Source organism: Cebus imitator, unplaced genomic scaffold, assembly GCF_001604975.1.
Source record: "Cebus imitator isolate Cc_AM_T3 unplaced genomic scaffold, Cebus_imitator-1.0 Scaffold179, whole genome shotgun sequence".
NCBI classification, from domain to species: Eukaryota; Metazoa; Chordata; class Mammalia; order Primates; family Cebidae; genus Cebus; species Cebus imitator.
The window spans coordinates 2126268-2149466 of record NW_016107494.1 but is presented as its reverse complement, the minus strand read 5'-3'; the positions used below and the strand labels follow the sequence as shown (position 1 = coordinate 2149466).

The window sequence follows — 23199 nt, the reverse complement described above, 5'->3', positions numbered from 1 at the left end:
GGCCAATATGGTAAAACCTCATCTCTACTAAAAATACAAAAATGAGCTGGGCTTGGTGGCGTGTGCCTGTAATTTCAGCTCCTTGGGAGGCTGAGGCAGAAGAATCACTTGAACCCAGGAGTGGAGATTGCAGTGAGCCGAGATGGCACCACTGCATTCTGCCTGGGTGACAGAGTAAGACTTTGTCTCAAAAAGAAGAAAAGATATATATATATAGATATAGATATAGATATATAGATATATGTATATATACATACACATACACATACACACACATATGTGTGTGTGCATATATATGTAACAATTTGCTAATAATTATAGCTTTCATAATTGGAGTAAACTGTTCTGTAAGTCAGTGAAGTCCTTGTTATAGAAAATGTTCAAGCAGGAGCTGGATCATCAGTCAGTGATACCAAGGGCAATTTCCACGCTGGACCTTAGACCGGAATGAATGACCTCTAAGGACCCTTTCAACTCCAGGAGTCTGTCATTTCCTAATCCTTGACTTTGTTAAACAGATTTCTTAGCACCCCTTCCCATCATCCCAAAATAAGAATGAAAAGTGTTTTTATCTACCTTGTATTTTTTTGGTTGCATTTAATGGGACATATGAAATAGTACCTTCCTGGAGAAAAAAAAGTGACTTAAATAGAATCATAAAACAGGGTCTTAGAAGAAGCTTGAAGAGCACTTATTAAATCTTGTCCTATTTGGGAATCCCAGCCACTTTTCAAAAATAGATAAGGAAACTGTGGCCTAAGGAAATAAAGTTATTTGCTCAAGATCCTGACATTTATTGTATTGTAATTCCATTTATTTATTTATTTATTTATTTATTTATTTATTTATTTAAGACAGAGTCTCTCTCTCTCTCTCTCTCTACCTCTCTCTCTCTCCAGTGGTGCAATCTTGGCTCACTGCGACCCCCGCCTCCCAGCTTCAAGAAATTCTCATGCTTCAACCTTCCTAGTAGCTGGGACTACAGGCATGCATCACCACGCTCAGCTAATTTTTGTATTTTTAGTAGTGACAGGGTTTCACCATGTTGGCCAGTCTGGTCTCAAATTCCTGGCCTCAAGTGATCCACCTGCCTCTGACTTCAAAAGTACTGGGATTACAGGCGTGAGCCACCGTGTCTGGCCCCTGTAATTCCATTTACAATAGCATAAAAAAGAATAAAACACTTAGAAATAAGATTAACAAAATAAGTACAAAACTTATACTCTAAACTTATTCTCAAAACTTACACTCTAAAAATTACAAAACTTGACACATCTTGTAAACTCCCTGGTTTATTCTTTCCCCTTCTCACTACTACACTTGACTAGTCTTTAAAAAAATCTACAAAACATTGTGAAAGGAAGTTAAATGCCTAAATAAATTTTAAAAATCTCATGTGCTTTTTAGAGGACTTAATATTGTTAAGATGAAAATACTTCCAAATTAAACTATAGATTCCATGTGATCCATTAAAATTCCACCTAGCTTCTTTGCAAAAATTGACAAGCTAATACTAAAATTTGTGTAAAATTTCAAGAGAACCATCAACACAGTTGTGAAAAAGAAGAACAAAGTTAAAGCACACTTCTTGATTTCAAAACATTCTACAAAGCTACAGTAATCAAGACAGTGTGGTATTAGGATAGAATAAATGTAGAGATTGATGAAATAGAATTGAGCATTCAGAAATAATCCCTCATATTTATGACAAATTAATTTCCAACAAGGGTGACAAGAAAGAATCCAATTCAATGGGAGAAAGAATAGTCTTTTCAACAAACGGTGCTGCGACAATTAGATAGCCACTGGCAAAAGAATGAAACTGAACACCTACCTCACACCATACACAAAAGTTAGCTCTTAGTGGATTATAGACCTAATTGTAAGAGGTACAACCATAAAATGCTTAGAAGAAAACAGGAGTAAATCTTCGTGACCATTAGGCTGCTAATTGAGAGGCTGAGGTGGGAGGATTGCTTAAGCCCAGGTGTTTAAGGATGATTGTGCCACTGTACTTCAACCTAGGTGACAGAGTGAGACTCTGTCTCTAAAAAGAACCTATACACACACACACACACACACACACACACACACACACACAATATACATACACACAAATGTTCAATTAACACATGAAAAGATGCTACTGGATAGATGACAGTCAAAACCATAATAATGTACTGATCACATCCACTAAGATGACTATAATCAAAAGATAGACGGGGCACAGTGGCTCATGCCTGTAATCTCAGCATTTTGGGAGACTGGGGCAGGTGGATTACCTGAGGTCAGGAGTTCGAGACCAGCCTGGTTAACATGGTGAAACCCCATCTCTACTAAAAAGACAAAAATTAGCCGGGTTTGGTGGGAGCTACTTGGGAGGCTGAGGCAGAAGAATCACTTGAACTAGGGAGGTGGAATTTGCACTGAGCCAAGATTTCACCATTGCACTCCAGCTTGGGTGACAGAGTGAGACTCCATCTCAAAAAAATAAATAAATAAATAAAGATAATAAGTATTGATGAGGATGTGAAGAAATTGAACCCTCATTTACTATCGGTGGACATCAGATGATATACATTCCACTGACTTGGAAAACAGTCTGGCACTTCCTCAAAAGGTTCAACACAAGTGGGGGCCGGTTACTTATGCCTGTAATCCCAGCACTTTGGGAGGCTGTGGCAGAAAGATCCCTTGAGCCCAGGAGTTCAAAACTGTCCTAGTGAGACCCCATATCTAAAAAACAAAAATTAAAAATTAGCCAAATGTGGTGGCACACACCTGTAGTCCCAGCTACTTGGAGGCTGGGGTGGGAGGATGGCTTGAGCCCGTGGGGCCAAGGCTTCAGTGAGCCATCATCGCACCACTGCACTCCAGCCTGCACAACAAGACTCTGTCTCAAACAACAACAACAAAAAGGTTCAACACAAATTTGCCATATAATTTTGGCAATTCTAGCTTGTTCCAGCGATTCCATTCCAAGGTACATACTCACAAAAATAAAGACATATATCCACACAATAACTTGTACATGAAGGTTCATAGCAGTATTATTTATAACAGCCAACCCAAATGTCCATCAATTAATAAATAGATAAAATGTGGTATATCCATACAATTGAATATTAGACAAAAAAAGAATGAAGTACTGATACACACTAAACATGGATACTTTTATTTTTAATTTTTATTTTTATTTATTTATTTTTTCAAATGTAGGTTCGCTCTTGTTGCTGGAGTACAAATGGCGCAATCTCAGTTCACTGCAACCTCTGCCTTCCGGGTTCAAGCAATTCTCCTGCCTCAGCCTCCTGAGTAGCTGGGACTACAGGTGCATGCCGTCACGCCCAGCTAATTTTTGGTATTTTAGTAGAGACAAGGTTTCACCATGTTGCCCGGGCTGGTCTCAAACTCCTGAGCTCAGGCAATCCGGCTGCCTCAACCTCCCAAAGTGCTGGGATTACAGGTGTGAGCACCACGCCCAGCCCCAACAAATATTTTGGAGTTAGTTCTGGGACACAGTTATTTGGAAACAGTTTGATCCTTTAAGGCCTTGTTTTTAAGATTTGTTAGGCAGAACCAGAGCAGCCTTTAGGCTAGGGACAATTTTGGTCCAGAATGAGGCAAGACCCTTCTGAGTACTTCAACCATGGCCTGTGAATAATAGACTTCCAATATGCCTGGTGGGAACAGACACTACTTCTGGCCCCATGTGAGTTCTAGCTACTGGGGCCTCAATACTTTCAGGTGGTTCTGTCCCCAGCCTGGAGCAGTATCCTCACATTCATGTCCTGTCAAGTACTGTGCTGTGTACTCAAGGGGGACCTTCTGAAGATCTGTGGATTTGCTGTTGCTGTGAGTTTTTTTTCTCTCCCTGTGCAGCACTCTCCTATCTGGTATTCTGCCCTGTTGACTCTAGCTGTCTGGGTCACCCTGGACTCTCAGCTCCATCTCCTCACCTCAAGCTCCACTAGGCTCTACCTAGGTTCCACCTTTCTGTGCCACTACCCAAAAACTTTCTCTGGGCAGTAACCTGGGCAATCATAGGGCTTACCTCCTTTGTTTCCTATCTCTCATAAATTATTGTTCTTCATGGCCTGATGTCTGACGTCTTGAAAACAGTTAATTTTTAAAAATATATTTTGTCTAAGTGTTTAGTGGGAAGGTAAATTTGATCACTGTTATTCCATCTTTGTCAGAAGTAGACATCCACACTTACGTTTTGTTTAGCAAAAAAGGTAGAATTAGGCCTGGAGCAGTGGCTCACTTCTGTAATCCCAGCACTTTGGGAGGCCAAGGAGGGTGGATCACGAGATCAGGAATTTGAGACCAGCCTGGCCAACGTGGTGAAACCCCATCTCTACTAAAAACACAATTAGCCGGGCGTGATGGCGGGCACCTGTAATCCCAGATACTCGGGAGGCCGAGGCAGGAGAATTGCTTGAAACTGAAAAAAACAAGAGTTTGCAGTGAGCCGAGACCGTGCCATTGCACTCCAGCCTGGGCAACAGAGCAAAAAAATAAAATAAAATAAAAAGTAGAATTAATTGGCTCATGTAATCCAACCCTAGAAAGGAAGAAAATACACTGGCCTTAAGATTAACTGGATAGATCATCTCAAATCGCACCAGTATGTTTTATCTTTCTCCATCTCTCCAGCTGATCTCTACTTCTATATGTTGACTAAATTCTGATGGAAGACATGGCTACTAATAGTTCTAGAATCCCAGCCACATAGCCAGAATGCCAGAGGCCAAAGACGGAACTCTTTTGTATCTCCAACTTGGATAATTCTGTAGTAATGGCATCTTGTGTCTGTGTCTTTTAGCAAACACTGAGATCAAGAGGGCATTACAAGGATTGACCCAACAAACCAACAAAATATATGTGTTGATATGGTTTGGATTTGTGTCCCTGCCCAAATCTCACATCAAATTGTAATCCCCAAGGTTGGAGTGGGGCCTGGAGGTGACGGGATAGTGGGGACGGATTTCCCCCTTTGGTGTGGTTCTGGTGATAGAGTTCTCATGAGGTCTGGCTGTTTAAAAGTGTGTGGCACCTCCGCCACCCCCACTCTCTCTCTCTTCTTTCTGCTCCGGCCATATAAGACATGCCTGCTTCAAATTTGCCTTCCACCATGATTGTAAGTTTTCTGAGGCCTCCCCAAAAGCAGACGCAACTATACTTCCTGTACAGACCACAGAACCATGAGCCAGTTAAACCTCTTTTCTTTACAACTTGTCCAATCTCAAATATTTATTTATAGCAATATGAGAATGGACTAATAGTATATCATCTACATTGCCATTGAATACATAGGTTTGGGCATTTGTAAGTATTCTCTTGGAATAACTACCTCAGAATGAAATTGCTGTGTCAAAGGTTTTGGACAAACTTTTTTCAAATGTTGTCAGCTTGCCCGTCAAAAAGTTTACACCACTTTACGTTCCCATCAGTGATGTGTCGTGCTATGGCATATTTCTCCTCATCATTACCAACACTGGGTATTAATTTTTTATTTCATTACTGCCAAGCTGACAGGTGAAAATGAAGTATCACTGTTATATTTTAATTTGTAGTTCTTAGATTAGTCCTGAAGTCAAACATTCTTTCATAGACATTTATTCATATGATGGCTATTTACTGTGTGCCAACTATGTCACATACATAACAATATTTTCAAATGTAGGCCGGGCGCGGTGGCTCAAGCTTGTAATCCCAGCACTTTGGGAGGCCGAGGCGGGTGGATCACGAGGTCAAGAGATCGAGACCATCCTGGTCAACATGGTGAAACCCCATCTCTACTAAAAATACAAAAAATTAGCTGGGCATGGTGGCACGTGCCTGTAACCCTAGCTACTCAGGAGGCTGAGGCAGGAGAATTGCCTGAACCCAGGAGGCGGAGGTTGCGGTGAGCCGAGATCGCGCCATTGCACTCCAGCCTGGGTAACAAGAGCGAAACTCCATCTCAAAAAAGAAAAAAATAAAATAAAATAAAATAAAAATTAAAAAAATATATATTTTCAAATGTAAGTCATCTACCCTTATTTTTCTTTTAATATCTTATTTTTTCTTTTTAGAGATTGATTCTGGCTATGTTGCCCAAGCTGGACTTGAACTCCTGGCTGGCCTACTTTTTATAACTTTCATGTACAGCTTTTTAGTACCTTGTGTTAAACCTATCAATTGTTTTCTTTATGATTTCTGCCTTTGACGTTGATACAGGCTTCATATACTTTTAGCTGGTCCTATTCGGTATGACAGGCAGATTCTGTTAAGACTTGCCAAGTCACATGTAAAAATCAGCCTTTGGCACATATCTCTTCTAGATCTTAATCGGCTCCTGCTCTTAAAAGATTCCCAGGGCCATAGGCAGCAATTCAAAACGTGGTTTTTTCCCAAAAGGCTAATTAAGAGAGGCAGTACTTCTGCTGTGTTTACCAAGTTCATCAACAACTTGAGCTCTAAGCAGATATTCCAGTTGATGATGCTCTCTGATTATTAAGAGAATCTATGAATAATAATACTAGTAAGTGATATACACTCGTTTTTCATTTAGGAGCTTTTAAAATTTGGCTTGCTTTGGACTGATAGCTAGCTTATTTCCTGGTAGTCCAGAAGGAAAGTAGAACTATTGTCTCTACAAACATAGATCCCCAAAAGCTGCTTCTCTCATATCAACTCGTTTTTCTGAAACAAAGATGCCTTCTACCTTTTCATCAAACACCTTGCATATTCAGTAAGAGTAACAGATGAACAGGAAGACTGTGGCTTGGCAGTGTCAGAAGGGACCTTCTAGGGTTTCCTGGCAGTTTCCCAGCCTCAAATATAGTTTTTTTACAAACTGTAAAATAGTTGTTTTACAAGCTATCTTTTGCTTGGCAAAAGTGATGTCCAATGGAACATTCTGTGATTATGGAACTGTTCTATATTTGTACTGTTCAAGATGGTAACTATTAGCCATATGTGGCTATTGAGCACTTAAAATGTGGCTAGTAGACTTAAGAACTAAATTTTAAATTAAATTTTAATTAAGTTAAATTTAGATACTCATGAGTAGGGTTATCAGATTTAACAAATAAAGTACAGGATGCTCAGTTAATTATCAGTTACAAATAAGCAACAAATAATTCTGTGGCTGAAGTACACTCCAAATATTGCCTGGAACACACATGTACTATAAAATTATTCTTTTTTATCTGAAATTCAAATTTAACTGAGCACATCATATTTTACCTAGCAACCTTATACGTGTGGCTGGAGGCTATATATTGGGCACTGCAGGTGCAGAGTGTCTTGTTTTTTACAAGGTTCTTTGAAATTACTTGCAGATACCTGTAGAATCTAAATCAAGGAGGAAAAATCATTATGATCATATTTTGACAAAAAAATGAAAAGCTACCTGCCTTCTGAAGGAAGGCCATTAGATACCACAGCCAAGTACAAAACCAATAAAATTCAATTCAAAATTGTTTATTGGATGCCTTCTATGTGTAGAACAAATATTCAGCTCTATACAGCAATATTGCCATGCAAATTGCTTAAAACCTGTGTCAGTTTGAATTGGTCAGTGCCTATGCTGTACTGAGCATCAACTATTATGAATATCATCCTTCACTAGGAGGAAAATGAAATAGGTCTTGAGATCTCCTTTCCAGGAACTCACAACTGGTGGAGAAGCCAGACACCAACTCCAAAAACAGACGAACATTAGCAAGCATTGGGTCTCTGAAAAACAAACAAAATAAAAAGTTATTTAATATAAGACAGATTCTAAATAATATACACAAGAAAAATGCTTTGGAAATATAAGGGGTCAGCCATAGAGGGAACCAGTGGGTGGGTGATATCGCTTGTCTATTTCTTTCTTTATTTTTATTTTTATTTTTGCCAACATCTAATAAGCTCTCATCTTTTCTTCCAAGGGCTTGACAAATAAGGCTATTTTGTTGTTGTTGTTACCTGGGCTAGAGTGCAGTGGCATACTCATAGCTTCCTGTAGCCTTGACCTCCCGGGCTCCAGCAATCCTTATTTGTGAGGCTGAGGTAAGAGGCTTGTTTGAGCCTAGGAATTCAAGGTTAAAGTGCTGCTGCACTCCAGTCTGTTTGATAGAGTGAGACCTTGTTTCTAAAAATAAAAAATAAATCAACATACCAACATGTCTTAGTAGGTTTTGAGTTTTAAATATGACTCAGAGTTGCACAGCAGGCTGTGGTGGATATTCGGATCCTCGCAGCTACACTGCTAGCTGTCGGCGCCTCATAGCTGAATCCATCTCCTGGAATGGCTCTCAGCAAGGGCCTTGCATGAGGCTGCACCCCTTCCTTGGGGTCAGGCAGCATCAAATGAATGGTCTCTAAGGGATACAAAGGCCCACATCTTGTCTCATTGGGGGTAACTTAGCGCTTTTGTCATTCTGTGCCCCCCAAGGCCCAGCGGAAGCCTCTATAGCAACGATACTACAGTTCAACTTCTCCCTCTGTCCAACTCTGCTTCCCTTACTCCCAGGAGTTGTCACTCTGTACTCCCCATAAACAACAAAGCAACGAGCTCTGCATGCACATCTCTGTCTAGGAGTCTGTTTCTGTGGAGCTTTATCTAAGACATAGGTTGTCGAAATATGTTTTAAGTGACCTTCCAGATTCTTAGGACAAACTTCCAGCTTTGTTGAGATTGGCTTTTTCTACTGCTTGGGAAGAATGAGGCCCAAACTGCCTTTTTCCAGACAGACGTGCAAACTTCATAGAGTCAGGAGACTTAGTGGTTTCTGGAATGAGAGAGGAATTTTCTGGGACTGGTTACATTAAGTGGGATGACTAGACTGGCAGGTGCCTGCAATTAATCTTCCCTTCCTCAATAAAATGCAGACAACTCAGTGAGATCTGTAGATCTTTGAATGCCCTTGAACTAATCCAATTCTGGCCAACAAAATAGTCACTCATCACAGTAAAAGAATCCCATGGACCAATTTCTCCCTCTGCCTGGAATAAATACTTCCTCTTTCTTCCATTAGGTCTCTCACTGATCCCTCTCCTGCCTAACTTTTCCTGCCAAGATTAAAAGCTGCTCTTTGGAATCTTGGGAGTGGACCTTGACACCTCTGATTCACAATCACGTAACCCTGTGGAATCTGACTAACATCTCTTGTCTTGCCAGCTGTCATCTTTCATCTCTCCTCTTGGCTTTGTGCCTTCTTTCAGCTTAGCTGCAAAGCAGAGATGAGGCTAGAGGGGAGGGTAGTGTTAACGTGTGAAGTTCTTTCTATGTACCAAGCACTGTTCTGGGCACTTCACATTATCTCATTAAACCTCACAATAACCCTACAAGGCAGAAATGGCCGCCCTCTCCCTCTGACACACACAACAAACACTGCAGTTCAAAGAGTTACGTAATTCAGGTCTTTGAGATGTGTAACCTCTCCTTTTTAGGAAGTTATCAGACTCAGCTAGGTCTGCATGGCACTGTGAAGCAATGTCTTGAGTTAATTCTAATGTCACTAATGTTAGTCTTGGTGGAACTCCGTTTGATAGTGGTTTGGATATGAAAGGATCTAACTCTGATTTTATTCCTAAGTCCTTTACAGTTTGAGCCGTCCTAAGGTGTATGTAGGTCGGAAGAGGCATCTGAAACTGGGATGGTCTCCTAACAGCTGCCCAACATTCTTGGATCATGAATGAACTGATTAATGAATTCATTTAACAGGGGTCTACTGCATCTTTACTGCTGATAATATGCAGAAAGTACTATTCAGAGGTGCTATGGCCCGGTGGTTAAGACTCTCAAGTCAAGCTACTTGAGTTCAAATCCAGGCTCTACCACTTAGTAACTGTTGTCACCTTATACCAGATATTATATTAATCTTTTGGGACTTCAGGTTCATCACTTGTAAAATGCAGATAAAAATACTTCATGGGAAGTAGTTGTGAGGCTTAAGCAGGATTGCCCGTGTAAAGGGCTTGGCACACAAGTAACTTCTTGAACCATGGTAGCTGTTATCTTATTATAGGACAAAGCAAGCCATGTAAGAATGGATTCAAATTTCAGGAAACACAGAATCTAGGAGGGGAGATGACATGTGTGTTTAACTATAACACAAATTTAGAAAGTGATGGATGATGTGGAGGTAAAAAGCATATAATAAAACTTGGAGGAAGAAAATATTACTTCTAGGTAAGGAGATCAGGGGAGGTTCTTGGTTGAAATAACATTCAAGCTGATAGATGATAAACACAATCAGTTTTAAACCTGTGAGCAGAAACCCTATTGTAAACCAGCAAACACTAACCGAAGTCAAAAATAATACCAAACGACAGGCTGCCAGTGCAGAGTCCTGGAAAACAGCACTTCCAATCTGGGTGCCCGAGGGGCAAGATCAGTGCAGGGCAAAACCAGTCCAACCCACAGATCTGCTTTCCGTTCAGTTCCACAACGGTCATTCTGACCCAGGCAAGACTTCTGCCTGGTGACCTTCATCAGGATTAGCTCTGGAGAAGACTCCAAATCAATGACTGTCAGCGAAGGTTCATTAAGTGCATACTGTGAGCCCAACACTGTAGGTATGGGGAAGGATACCCCACGTACACATGAGTGACTCCCTCTCACGGAGCTTATTTAGCCTTGTTAGGAAGATAAGATTAATATTCAAAATGATTTTTATGGCATTTATCATTTTTCCTGTTTGTAAGAACAACACGAGTTCACTGTAGAAAATTCAGAAAATACAGATAATTACACATAATAAAAGCAAATTTATCCCAAATCCCACTACCCAAGATTAACCACAGTTAAAAATTCAAATTATGAATTTTTACAGCCTGGTCCCTGAGATAGGCATCTCATCCCCTCACCTAACACTTGCTCATAGGAGGAGATTCTTGTACAAGTGGATCGTAAGTTTTCCTGTTTTTTCTTTCCCTTCTGGATATGTCTGCCTGGGAATGTGATTTGGCTTCAAGTACAGAGAAGGCAGTCATTTGAACGCTATTTCAGGTTCTCAGTGTAGCCTTCCATCAACAGGCAGCTCTGGGAAGGCTCCCGGTTCTTCTGCAGGTAGCCCTCTGGGCCTTGTGCTACCATATACTATGAGGAGAAAGGAGGTGACTCACACAGCCCTGCACGAAAAACCTAAAGCACTGTTCCCATTTGGGCAGGGAAGGGTCAGCACATATTATGTTGCATATAGGGAAATGGTCTCCTTCCATAATACAGCTCCAAAATATACTGGTGTGAGAGAGAGAATATTAATTGGGCATGCCTCTGTGTGTGTGTGTGTGTGTGTGTGTGTGTGTGTGTGTGTGTGAGAGAGAGAGAGAGAGAGAGAGAGAGAGAGGGAGAGAGAGAGAGAGAGATTCTGGATGACTAAAAAGGAATCCTCATCCTGCATCACCCAGTGGCAGTGAGATCTTAAAGAAGACTCATAGGTCACTTTGGACTGATCTGCTGAAGGGAAGGCCCCCTGTGGTGATGGTCTAGACCAGAGATCCCAAATCAGGAGCCCCATGCTGTGTTGGCTTGTACAGTGTGTTTAAAAATCAAATTAGCTTTCAACATGAAACCTTCAGGAGATATCATATAAAAATTTGGAATTCCAGTTTGAAAGGAAGAAAGTGAGAGAGGGAGAAAGAGAGAGAGAGAGAATGAATAAATCTGGCAATCTAAGGAAATTAGCTCTTTGAGTGTCACTAGGTTTTCCCAACTTATTATTTGTTTTTTGAATTGATTGGGAGTGGATGAGCTTTTTATTGTTGCTAAAGTTTGTTTTTGCTTTTATGCAGAAATTTTCCATTTTTATGCAGTTAAATTTATCAACTATTTCTTTTACGGCTTCTGAACCTTGTATCTTGCTTAGAAAGATTTAACCCCTGCTTGCCTGGATCCTAATCTCCTCCTTATAAGGACACCAGTCATATTGGATTAGGGCCTACCCTAACGACTTCATTTTAACTTAATTACCTTTTTAAAGACTCTATCTGCATATACAGTCACATTCAGAGATACTAGGGGTTAGAGCTTCGAACCTGAATTTTGGGGAACACAATTCAGTTTATAGCATCACCCAGAATTATTTTTTAAAATTCCCCCATGTTTTCTTTCAGTACTTTTATGGTTTTATTTTTAAATGTTAAAATGTGATTCATCTGAAGTTTGTTTGGTATAAGAAATGAAGCCGGGCGCGGTGGCTCATGCCTGTAATTCCAGCACTTTGGGAGACTGAGGCGGGTGGATCACGAGGTCAGGAGATCGAGACCATCCTGGCCAACATGGTGAAGCCCCGTATCTACTAAAATACAAAAAATTACCCAGGCGTGGTGGTGTGTGCATGTAGTCCCATGCCACTGCACTCCAATCTGGCGACAGAGTGAGATTTCATCAAAAATAAAAATGAGATAGGGATCCAATTTTATTTTTTTCTAGATACTAAGGTAAATGATTTAACACCATTTATTAGTAATCTTTTCCCTCAGATCTTAAAATTCTACCTTTTGTTTTATACTCCAGCTCCATGTACGTTTGGGCCTATTTCTGTATACTATTTTATACCATTAATGTATCTATTCCTGTGGCACTACCAAGCTTTTAATTATGATACTTTTATATTTTTAATCTTTCAGGGTAAATGTTCCTCTGTTATTTTTCTTTCTCAGAATTTTCATCACTATTTTTGCACATTTACTTTTCCCAATTTACTTTAGCTTTCCCTTGTGTCATCTTAAAATATTCTGATAGCATTTTTACTGGGATAGAGTTAAAGATATAGATGAATTTAGGAAGATTCTACATGGTTATATTGTTGAAATACTTACTTAGCTTTGTATATCCTTTGTACTGATGGAATTTTTAACCATGTACATGTATTATTTTTATGACAAGGAAAAATTTAATTTCATTCTTAAAACTATAAATAATAAAAGAACACAGCAGAGGTAAACAATGATTAGCAGAGATAAATTTATCCGGAGGAGCCATTTTGGAGTTCCTTAAATTCTAAACCCCACAATTATAACTTCTCCTCTGTTTACGGATGTCGTACTTTCTCACGGTTAGAATAAAATAGATTGGGCAACTTATTTTGACAGTCTGCATGGTGTACTAACGAGAAATGTTAGCTCTCCCCTCTGCTCTTTCTCATTTCTGCCAGTTCAGGAGATACACTACTCTCTCAAAGGTTGTCTAGGCTGAGAGGCAGACTGCAAACTTGGCAGGTTTCCTTAACATTCCCCAGCCAAGGCAGTTATTATCTGGCTAAACCGAAGAGGGTCAGGTTTCTGGTGACAATGAAGCTGCTTCAGGTCCTCCTCCCATCTCACCAGCAGCCAGCTGCTTTTCTCTCCTGAGCTCTGGTGTCTTCCCTGCCCCTCCTGCAGAGCTGCAGCAAGCAGCGCTGACACCTTAAATGGTCTTTATGTCTGTAACTCAGTGAGGAAGCAACCCTGGGGTTATACTTCTCTTTAGGAGGTCATTGCTAATGTTTCTTGGTTCCCAGATTAAGTAAGGTCCTATGAGTCCATTTTCTCTCTCTCTCTTTCTTTCTTTCTTTCTTCTTTCTTTCTTTCTTTCTTTTCTTTCTTTCTCTCTTTCTTTCTTTTCTTTCTCTCGCTCTTTCTTGCTTGCTCTTTCTTTCTCTCTTTCTTTCTCTTTCTCTCTTTTCTTTTTCTTCCTTTCTTCCTTTTCTTCCTTTCTTCCTTTCTTCCCCTCTTTGTCTCTCTCTCTCTTTCTTTCTTTCTTTTTGAGAAGGATTCTCGCTCTGTAGCCCTGGAGTGCAGTGGCATGATCTCAGTTCACTGCAACCTCCACCTCCCTGGTTCAAGCAATTCTCCTGCCTCAGCCTCCCGAGTAGCTGGGATTACAGGCACGTGCCCAGCTTTTCTTCTTTTTCTTTCTTTCTTTTTTTTGAGATGGAGTTTCCCTCTTGTTGCTGAGGCTGGAGTGCAATGGTGGGACCTTGGCTCACTGCAACCTCTGCCTCCCGGGTTCAAGCAATTCCCCTGCCTCAGCCTACTGAGTAGGTGGGATTACAAGTGCATGCCACCATGTCCAGCTACTTTTGTATTTTTAGTAGAGATGGGGTTTCTCCATGTTGGTCAGGCTGGTCTTGAACTCCCGACCTCAGGTGATTTACCTGCCTTGGCCTCCCAAAGTGCTGGGATTACAGGTGTGAGCCACTGAGCCTAGCCCTTTATTTCTTTCTTGTCTCCATTTTCTGTTTTTTTTTTTCTTTTAGACAGAGTCTCGCTGTCACCCAGGCTGGAGTGTAATCGCGTGATCATGGCTCGCTGCAACCTCTATCACCCAGGTTCAAGCAATTCTCCTACCTCAGCCTCCTGAGTAGCTGAGATTACAGGAGCCCACCACCATGCCCAGCTAATTTTTTGTATTTTTAGTAGAGATGGGATTTTACCATGTTGGCCAGGCTGGTCTCGAACTCCTGACCTCAGGTGATCCACCCACCTTGGCCTCCCAAAGTGCTGGGATTATAGGTGTGACCCACCATGCCTGGCCTCTTGTCTCCGTTTTCTTCCATTCACTTCTTTGCTTGTTCACCCGTTCTTTCACATTTAGCACATGAGAGTGATCCTACTGAGATGTAAGCCAGAACCATGGCCTCTGCTCATAGCCTTGCACTGGCTTCTCACATCGCTCAGAGGAAAAACCAAAAGCATTACAATGGCCAACTTAGGCTTTACATGATCCGTCCTCCATCCTCACTATCTGTGACCTCATCTCCAGCTTCTCCCGTGTCACTGACTCACTCCAGCCATACTGGCCTCCTGCTGTCTCCTCCATGCCTGATGCTCTTACCTCAGATGAACTCATATTCTCACCTCCTTAAGTTCTTGATACAAATATCACCATCACAGTGGTTAGGAAGAAAGTGTAAATAGAGAGGAGAAGGGGCTCTAGGTGATATGCTTTGACTCCGTGTCTCCACTCAAATCTTTAATCTCAAATTGTAATCCCCATGTGTGGAGGAAAGGACCTGGTGGGAGGTGATTGGATCATGGGGATACCGCTTTGTGATAGTGAGGGAGTTCTCAAGACATCTGATGGTTTTAGGAATGGCAGTTTTCCCTGTGTGCTCTCTTTCCTGCCGCCGTGTGAAGAAGGCCTTTGCCTCCCTTTGCCTTCCACCATGATTGTAAGTTTCCGGAGGCCTCCCCAGTCATGCAGAACTGTGGGTCAATTAATCCTCTTTTGTTTATAGATTACCCAGTCTCAGGCTAAAAACGGACTAATACACTAGGACTGAGCTCTGTGTGATTTAGTTACTTCATCTATCACACTTAGTTTGGGTAGAAGACAAGGGCCCTCCAAAAGAGAACAAAAGGAACAATCAGAGACCTAAGAGTAAAACAGGGAGGCTGTGGTGTCATTGAGGCTGAGAAAGGAGTTTGAAGAAAAAGAGAGCTCCCAGCTATGGCAAATGCTGCTGAGAAGTCCAGTTGTAGAAATGAGTGCAGATTCACAGGTTCAAGCAACAAGCAAGCCATATATTGTTAAGAAACATCAAAAAATCCATTTTTCAGTGGAGGGGTAGGAACAGAAGCAAGGTAGTGTAACTGAGTATTCCCATTTTTTCTAAGAGATATTTTAATTATTTTCTCTCTCTTCTCATTCCCTTGGTTTCTCACCTCCTACTTAGCCCTTTAGAAATGCAAATATAGCCTTTTACTTCCCCATCACCAGACACTCCCTACAGGACAAGTTCATCTAACTGTGCTTCCAGACAGAACTCTCCTTGAGAGTTAACAGTCCACTTGCAGACCAAAGTATGCCCACGTTGGAACTCCCACCCTCCAGGAGGTTGCCTAGAGCGATAACAGTCAAAAAGCATGCCCACTACTCTCTCCAACTTGGAGAGTTTTCAGCCTAGTAAGGTGCCAGCAGTCACCAGCACAGCTGCCCGGGAGATAAGGCATTAAGCTAGCACGTGGACCCCTACCTTGCTTGCCTCCTCCCCTGCCTTTTAAAAGTGCCTGCTTTCTGCTCCAAAAGAAAAGTGTTTGTTTAAAGGTAGGATGCCTGTGCCTCTTCTCCTAAGCTAGCTTGGGAAATAAATCACTTTCTTTGTACCAGACCTCACTCTTGTTAATTGAACTCTGCAAGCAGAGTGACTTGCAGACTGACTTGCACCTCAGTTACAGTAATAACAGGAGGAAGGGGGAATGGAAGGCGAAGGAGTAGTGTGTGAAGACTTAACTCTAACAAGAAGGTTGGCTCTGAAGAGATCAGAGGCAAGGAAGGCTCCTGGAGAGAGATAAGGAGTCAAAGAGGACAGCAGCAGGGAAATAGTTGTAGATGCAGTGAAATTAAAGACACACGGGCCGGGTGTGGTGGCTCACGCCTGTAATCCTAGCACTTTGGGAGGCCGAGGTGGGTGGATCACCTGAGGTCAGGAGTTCAAGACCAGCCTGGCCATCAGGGTGAAACCCCATCTTAAAAAAAAAAAAAAGAAAAGAAATTAAAGACACAGGAAAGGGAAGGGATAATCAAGGAAGCCAAGTCCTTGAGGAGGTGAGAGGAGATGATGTCAGGGACACGGGTGGATGCAGAAAGAGAAAGATTTATCACAAAGTCAATGAAGCCAAAGCCTCAGGGTTCCTCACTTGCATGGGCCTAACTTTCAACACTTACATTTTATTTATAATTTTCTATTCCTTTTCTTAATGAGGCCCCCCTGCGTTACGTAGGTTTTGGGCTTCCACAAAATATGGTTCTGTCCCTGTGTAGAGGGACTGACGTTGATACAAAGAGAGATGCCCCAGTGTTTCTCAGACTTGAGTGATGACAGTAAATTAAAGCAACCCCAAAAAGTGTAACTGATAGAGAAATATAACAGAGGAACCCCGGGCATTGGTGTCCCTCAGTTTGAGAACCACTGATCTGCTTGAGACAGTCACACACCTGATTGGGAACCACGAGATCTGAGGTCTACGTCTGGCGTTACCTGCACCATGTAAAGTGCTGCTTCCTGGGCAACCAACCTATACAGGGCCAGAGTTCCCATGCCTGGTTTAGTGCTTTGCTGTCACTGTCTTGAAATTCCTCATAATAATTGAACAAAGAGTTCCACAGTTTCCTTTTGCGAATGAAAATTCTGTAAATGGGCCCTGTAAATTCTGTAACTCGTCCTGGTCAAACATTGATTTAGTAGCCTTATTTTGTGAACTTGGGCAAGATATTTGACTTAAAAAAAAAAAAATTGAGCTGCCCGGGTACAGAGGCTCACATCTATAATCCCAGCACTTTGGGAGGCCAATATGAGTGGATTTTCGGAGGTCAGGAGTTCAAGACCAGCCTAGCCAACATGGTGAAACAAAAATTAGCCGAGCATGGTGGTGTGAGACTTTAATCCCAGCTACTCGGTAGGCTGAGGAAGGAGAATCCTTGAACCCAGGAGGCAGAGGTTGCAGTGATCCGAGATCACGCCATTTCACTCTAGCCTGGGCGACAGAGAGAGACTCTGTCTTAAAAAAAAACAAAAAAAAAAAAAAAAAGCTATGTCTGGATGTGGTGGCTCACCCCTGTAATCCCAGCACTTTGGAAGTCCAAGTCAGGAGGATCACTTGAGCCCAGGAGTTTGAGATCAGTTTGAGCAACACAGGAAGACCCTCTTTCTAATTTAGCCGAACATAGTGGCACGTGCTTATGGTGCCAGCTACTTAGGAGACTGAGGTGGGAAGATAACTTGAGCCTGGGAGGTCGAGGCTGCTGTGAGCTGTGATTATGCCACTTCACTCTAATCTGGGCAACAGAGCAAGAGACCCTGTCTGAAAAAAAAAAAAAAAAGGAGGGATAATTAACATACCGTAAATACTTGAGTTATTTGTGCCTCAGTTTCCTCATCTTCAAGAAAACATAATAAATATCCCCTCCCAGGGAGGTAGTGTGACAATGAATGCAAGTTGTAAATGAAAGACAATGAAAGTTCTGTGAGCTTCTCCGGATTAGGTGTTTTTTTTTTTCCATGAGGCGAGTGCTCACACGTGTTGCATACCCCTGCTTATCATTCCTGGGCTTCTTGCAGCTGCTGATGAGGCTTTCTATTTTTAACCCACTCTGACATGATTTTTTTCTTCCTTTTAACACCCAACAACCTTTGCCAAATGAGACCTAAATACATTGATTGCATCATACTCTTTCCCAAGCTGTCTCTGCTTGCTAGGGTTTGAGTCTCTTAGTGATTCCACTATACAGAAGGCATAGCTGACACAAATTCAAGACAGGAAAGGGCAAGGTCAGTGCTTTGGGTTCCCTTCCTTATTTTATGTTTTTGAGATGGAGTCTTGCTCTGTCACCCAGGCTGGAGTGCAGTAGCATGATCTCAGCTCACTGCAACCTTGCAACCTCCACCTCCCAGGTTCAAGCGATTCTCCTGCCTCAGCCTCCCAAGTAGCTGGGACTACAGGCATGGACCACCACACCTGGCTGATTTTTTGTATTTTTAGTAGAGCTAGAGTTTCACTGTGTTAGCCAGGACGGTCTCGATCTCCTGACCTCGTAATCCACCTGCTTTGGTCTCCCAAAGTGCTGGGATTACAGGTATGAGCCACCGCGCGTGGCCCCCTTCTTTTAATGAGAATGCTAAGAACATACCTCAGAAGAGTTGGCAAGAAGAGGAAAAAAGAGAGGGAGGATTGCTTCTAACATTTGCAAAGCCCAATGCACAGATGAAGAAAGAAACTCTAGACTTGATATTTAAAATTTATAAATTAAGCAAGCAAATTGTTAAAATTTTATATCCTTCTACCTTGACAAATATGTTGTCATAATGTTGACCAGATTTAAATTTAGAAGTTTGGAGATCCTTGGAGTTCTTGTAGGGACACAACTGTGTGAGATGAGCCAGACTCTGGTCCTCTCCACTTCTTTTCTCGTCCTTGGCTCAAAAAGTGTTAGGGGATGATAGAGAAGTATCCACAGAAGGCCAGAAGACAGAGAGGATAAAGAACTTTCAAATTTTTTCAAGCACAGTGGCTCAATGCCTGTCACCCTAGCACTTTAGGAGGCTGAGGTGGAAGGATTGCTTGAATACAGGAGTTCAAGACCAGCCTGGGCAACATAGTGAGATTCCACCCCCGCAACCATCTCTACAAAAGAAGTTAAAAAAAAAATTATTGGGCCGGGCGCGGTGGCTCAAGCCTGTAATCCCAGCACTTTAGGAGGCCAAGGCGGGTGGATCACGAGGTCAAGAGATCAAGACCATCCTGGTCAACATGGTGAAACCCCGTCTTTACTAAAAATACAAAACATTAGCTGGGCATGGTGGCGCGTGCCTGTAATCCCAGCTACTCAGGAGGTTGAGGCAGGAGAATTGCCTGAACCCAGGAGGCGGAGGTTGTGGTGAGCCAAGATCGTGCTGAGCCAAGATTGCGCCATTGCACTCCAGCCTGGGTAACAAGAGTGAAACTCCGTCTCAAAAAAAAAAAAAAAATTATTTAGGCATGCTGGCATGTGCCTATAGTCCTAGCTACCCAGTAGGCTGAGGTAGGAGGATCATTGTGTGAGCCCAGGAGGTTGAGGCTGCAGTGAACCATGATTGCACCACCACAATCCTGCCTGGATGACAGAGAGAGACCCTGTATCAAAAAAAAAAGAAAAAAAGTCTAGGCAAGGTGTGTCAGGCCTGTAATCCCAGCACTTTGGGAGGCCAAGGCAGGTGGATCACCTGAGGTCAGGAGTTTGAGACCAGCCCAACATGGCAAAACCCTGTCTCTACTAAAAACACAAAAATTAGCCAAGCATGGTGGTATGTGCTTGTAATCCCAGCTACTATGGGGACTGAGGCAGGAGGATCATTTGAACCTGGGAACCGGACGTGCAATGAGCCAAGATTGTGCCACTGCGCTCCAACCTAGGCAACAGAGCAAGACTCCCTCTCAAAAAAGAAGAAAAGAAAAAAAAGAGGCAAAAGAGTTCAGGTACGGTGGTTCATGGCTGTAATCCCAGAACTTTGGGAGGTCAAGGCGGGAGGTTCACTTGAGCCCAGGAGTTCAAGACTAGCCTGGGCATCGTCATGAGATCCCAGTTCTATTAAATATTAAGAGAAAAGAACTTCCAAGTCTTATCCTTGAGTTGAGCTGAGCTTGTGAAGGCATCCTAGTTTTTATTACTGGTTTTATTATGGTTCGGCTGTTTGTCCTCTCCAAATCTTATTTGGAGATTCCTAATGTTGGGGGTGAGTCCCAGTGGAAGGTGATTGGATCATGGAGGTGGATCCTTCATTAATGGCTTAGCACCATCCCCTTGGTGGTGAGATCTCGCTCAGTTAGTTCATGATAGATCTGGTTGTTTAGAAGTCTAGGACTTCCCTGCTTTCTCTCTTGCTCTCACTCTGGGCATGTGACATGATGCCAGCACTGTGCTTTACATACAACCTGCAGAACTGTGTGCCAATTAAACCTCTTTTCTTTATAAAGTACCCAGTCTTGGGTATTTCTTTTTATTATTATGTATTCATTTTATTTCGAACGTTTAGACAGAGTCTCACTCTGTTGCTCAGGCGGGAGTGCAGAGGTGCCATAACAGCTCACTGTAGCCTCGACCTCCCAGGTTCAAGTGATTCTCCTACCTCAGCCTCCAAAAGTACTGGGATTACAGGCATGAACCACCATGGTCAGCATCAAGTATTTCTTTTCTTTCTTTTTTTTTTTTTTTTTTTTTTTTTTTTTTTTTTTTTTTTTTTTTTTGTGACAGTCTTGCTCTGTTGCCCAGGCTGGAGTGTAGTGGCACAATCCCGGCTCACTGAAACCTCTGTCTCCTGGGTTCAAGCGATTCTCCTGCTTCAGCCTCCCAAGTAGCTGGGATTACAGGTGCCTGCCACCATGCCCAGCTAATTTTTTGTATTTTTAGTAGAGACAGTGTTTCACTATGTTGGCCAGGCTGGTCTCAAACTCCTGACCCCAGACAATCTACCTGCCTCAGCCTCCCAAAGTGCTGGGATTACAGGTGTGAACCACCCAGCTGGACATATTGTCTTAATTACATATTCACACACAAATACTAGGTGTAAGCATTAACATAAATGACATGGCAGATGCCAGGAAGTAGAAGAACACTGTTCCTTCCTTCAAGGAGTTTATCAAGTTAATCGGGAGATAAAAATCTGTGAAAGGAAAAGGAAAACTCAACACCCCAATTCGCTCTGCAGAAAGAAAAAACAAACTGAAAGCTGAGTCATGCAAAAAGCAGCCTTTTCTTTTGTTCCTAAGCAGACAGCTACAGATAAAAGGCTAAAGACCTCCACAGGCAGCTACTCTATGTTCACCTTATGTTATGTACAGTGTCAATTTACTGAGCATCAGATGAACACATAATTGACTGTTCCCTGCTCCTTTTTCTTGTAACATATGGATTACCACATCCTCTTCTCTCCTCTTCATCCCATTTTTCCCTTTCAGATATTGAAGCCTTCAAAATCATCTTTGGAGAAAGACACAGACCACAGACTTTCTGCAATCCCGTGTTAAGTTCTTTTGGGCATGTCCTTAACCTTGGCAAAATAAAGTTCTAAATTGATTGAGACCTTTCTCAGACACTTGGTTTATAAACCTAAATAGTATATCCAGAAAGTTAAAAATATATATGTAAGCACTTTTGAAAATAGTTTGACAGTTTGACAGTTCCTCAAAAAGTAACATGGAGTAGCCATTTGATCCAGCAATTCCATTTCTAGGTATTTACTGAAGAGTAATGAAAACAGGCCAGGCACAGTGGCTCGAGCCTGTAATCCCAACACTTTGGGAGGCTGAGGTGGGTAGATCACCTGTGAGGAGTTCGAGACCAGCCTGGCCAATGTATCGAAACCCCATCTCTACTAAAAAAATACAAAAATTAGCTGGGCGTGGTGGTGGGCCCCTGTAATCCCAGCTACTCGGGAGGCTGAGAGAAGAGGATCGCTTGAACCCTGGAGGCAGAGGTTGCAGTGAGCCGAGATTGTGCCACTGTATTCCAGCCTGTGTGACAGAGCAAGACTCTTGTCTCAAATAAATAAATAAATAGTAGTGAAAACATATGTCCACACGAAAACTTGCAAACAAGTGTTCACAGCAATCTGTTCACAATAGCCAAAATGCAGAAATAGGTCAGATGTCTATCAGCCAGGGCATAGATAAACAGAATGTGATATATCCAAGAAACAGAGTATTACTCTGCAGGATATTATTCATTCAAAGGAACAAAATATTTTGGTATAATAAGAAATAGCTCAATAGTACAGTAGGGGGATTCTAATTAATAATACTTTATGGTGTATTTCGAAATAGCTAGGATGGTATTTGTCATGTTCCAACATAAAGAAAAGAGTAATGAGTTTGGGAGCAGTGGCTCATACCTGTAATCCTAGCAATTCTGTAAACCAATCAAGGTGACAAGATCACTTGAAACCAGTAGTTTGAGACCAGACTGGACAACATAGCAAGAACTCGTCTATACAGATAATAAAAAAATTAGCTGGGTGTGGCGATGAATGCTTGTAATCCCAACTACTCAAGAGGCTGAGGTGGGACGACCTCAGAAGGTCGAGGCTGCACTGAGCTGTGATCATGCCACTGCACTCCAGCCTGGGTGACATAGTCATACCCTGTCTCAAAAGAAAAGATGAGTGTTTGAGGTAATGGCTAGCCCAGTTACCCTGAGTTGATCATTACACATTGTATACAGGCATAAAAATATTACAGATACCCCCAAAATACGTGTAACCCATATATATATATAATTTTTTAGGCTGGGTTCGGTGACTCACGCCTGTAATCCCAGCACTTTGGAAGGCCGAGACAGGCAGATCACCTGAGGTCAGAAGTTCGAGATCAGCCTCGTCACCATGGCTAAGCTCCATCTCTATTAAAAATACAAAACTTAGATGGGCGTGGTGGTGTGCCCCTGTAATCCCAGCTACTCGGGAGGCTGAGACAGGAGAATCGCTTGAACCTGGAAAGTGGAGGCTATGGTGAGCTGAGGGCTGAGGTCGCTCCACTGCACTCCAGCCTGGGCCACAGAGTAAGACTCCATCTCAAAAAAAAAAAAGAAACAGGCAGGGCGCGGTTGCTCAAGCCTGTAATCCCAGCACTTTGGGAGGCCGAGGCAGGTGGATCATGAGGTCAAGAGATCGAGACCATCCTGGTCAACATGGTGAAACCCCGTCTCTACTAAAAATACAAAAAATTAGCTGGGCATGGTGATGCATGCCTGTAATCCCAGCT

The 23199-nt window shown here is 42.2% G+C and overlaps 1 long non-coding RNA gene across 1 annotated transcript in view; it reads right to left on the bottom strand.

The window, feature by feature from the left end:
* Positions 1–7452: 7452 nt before the first annotated feature.
* The window catches only part of LOC108315839, a 31687-nt gene continuing 15940 nt past the window's right edge, over positions 7453–23199 (bottom strand). The window contains exons 2-3 of the long non-coding RNA XR_001830094.2: positions 8156–8357; positions 7453–7728 (exon numbers count right to left, since the gene is read on the bottom strand). This is a non-coding gene — a long non-coding RNA (uncharacterized LOC108315839). The remainder of the gene's footprint in view (positions 7729–8155; positions 8358–23199) is intronic.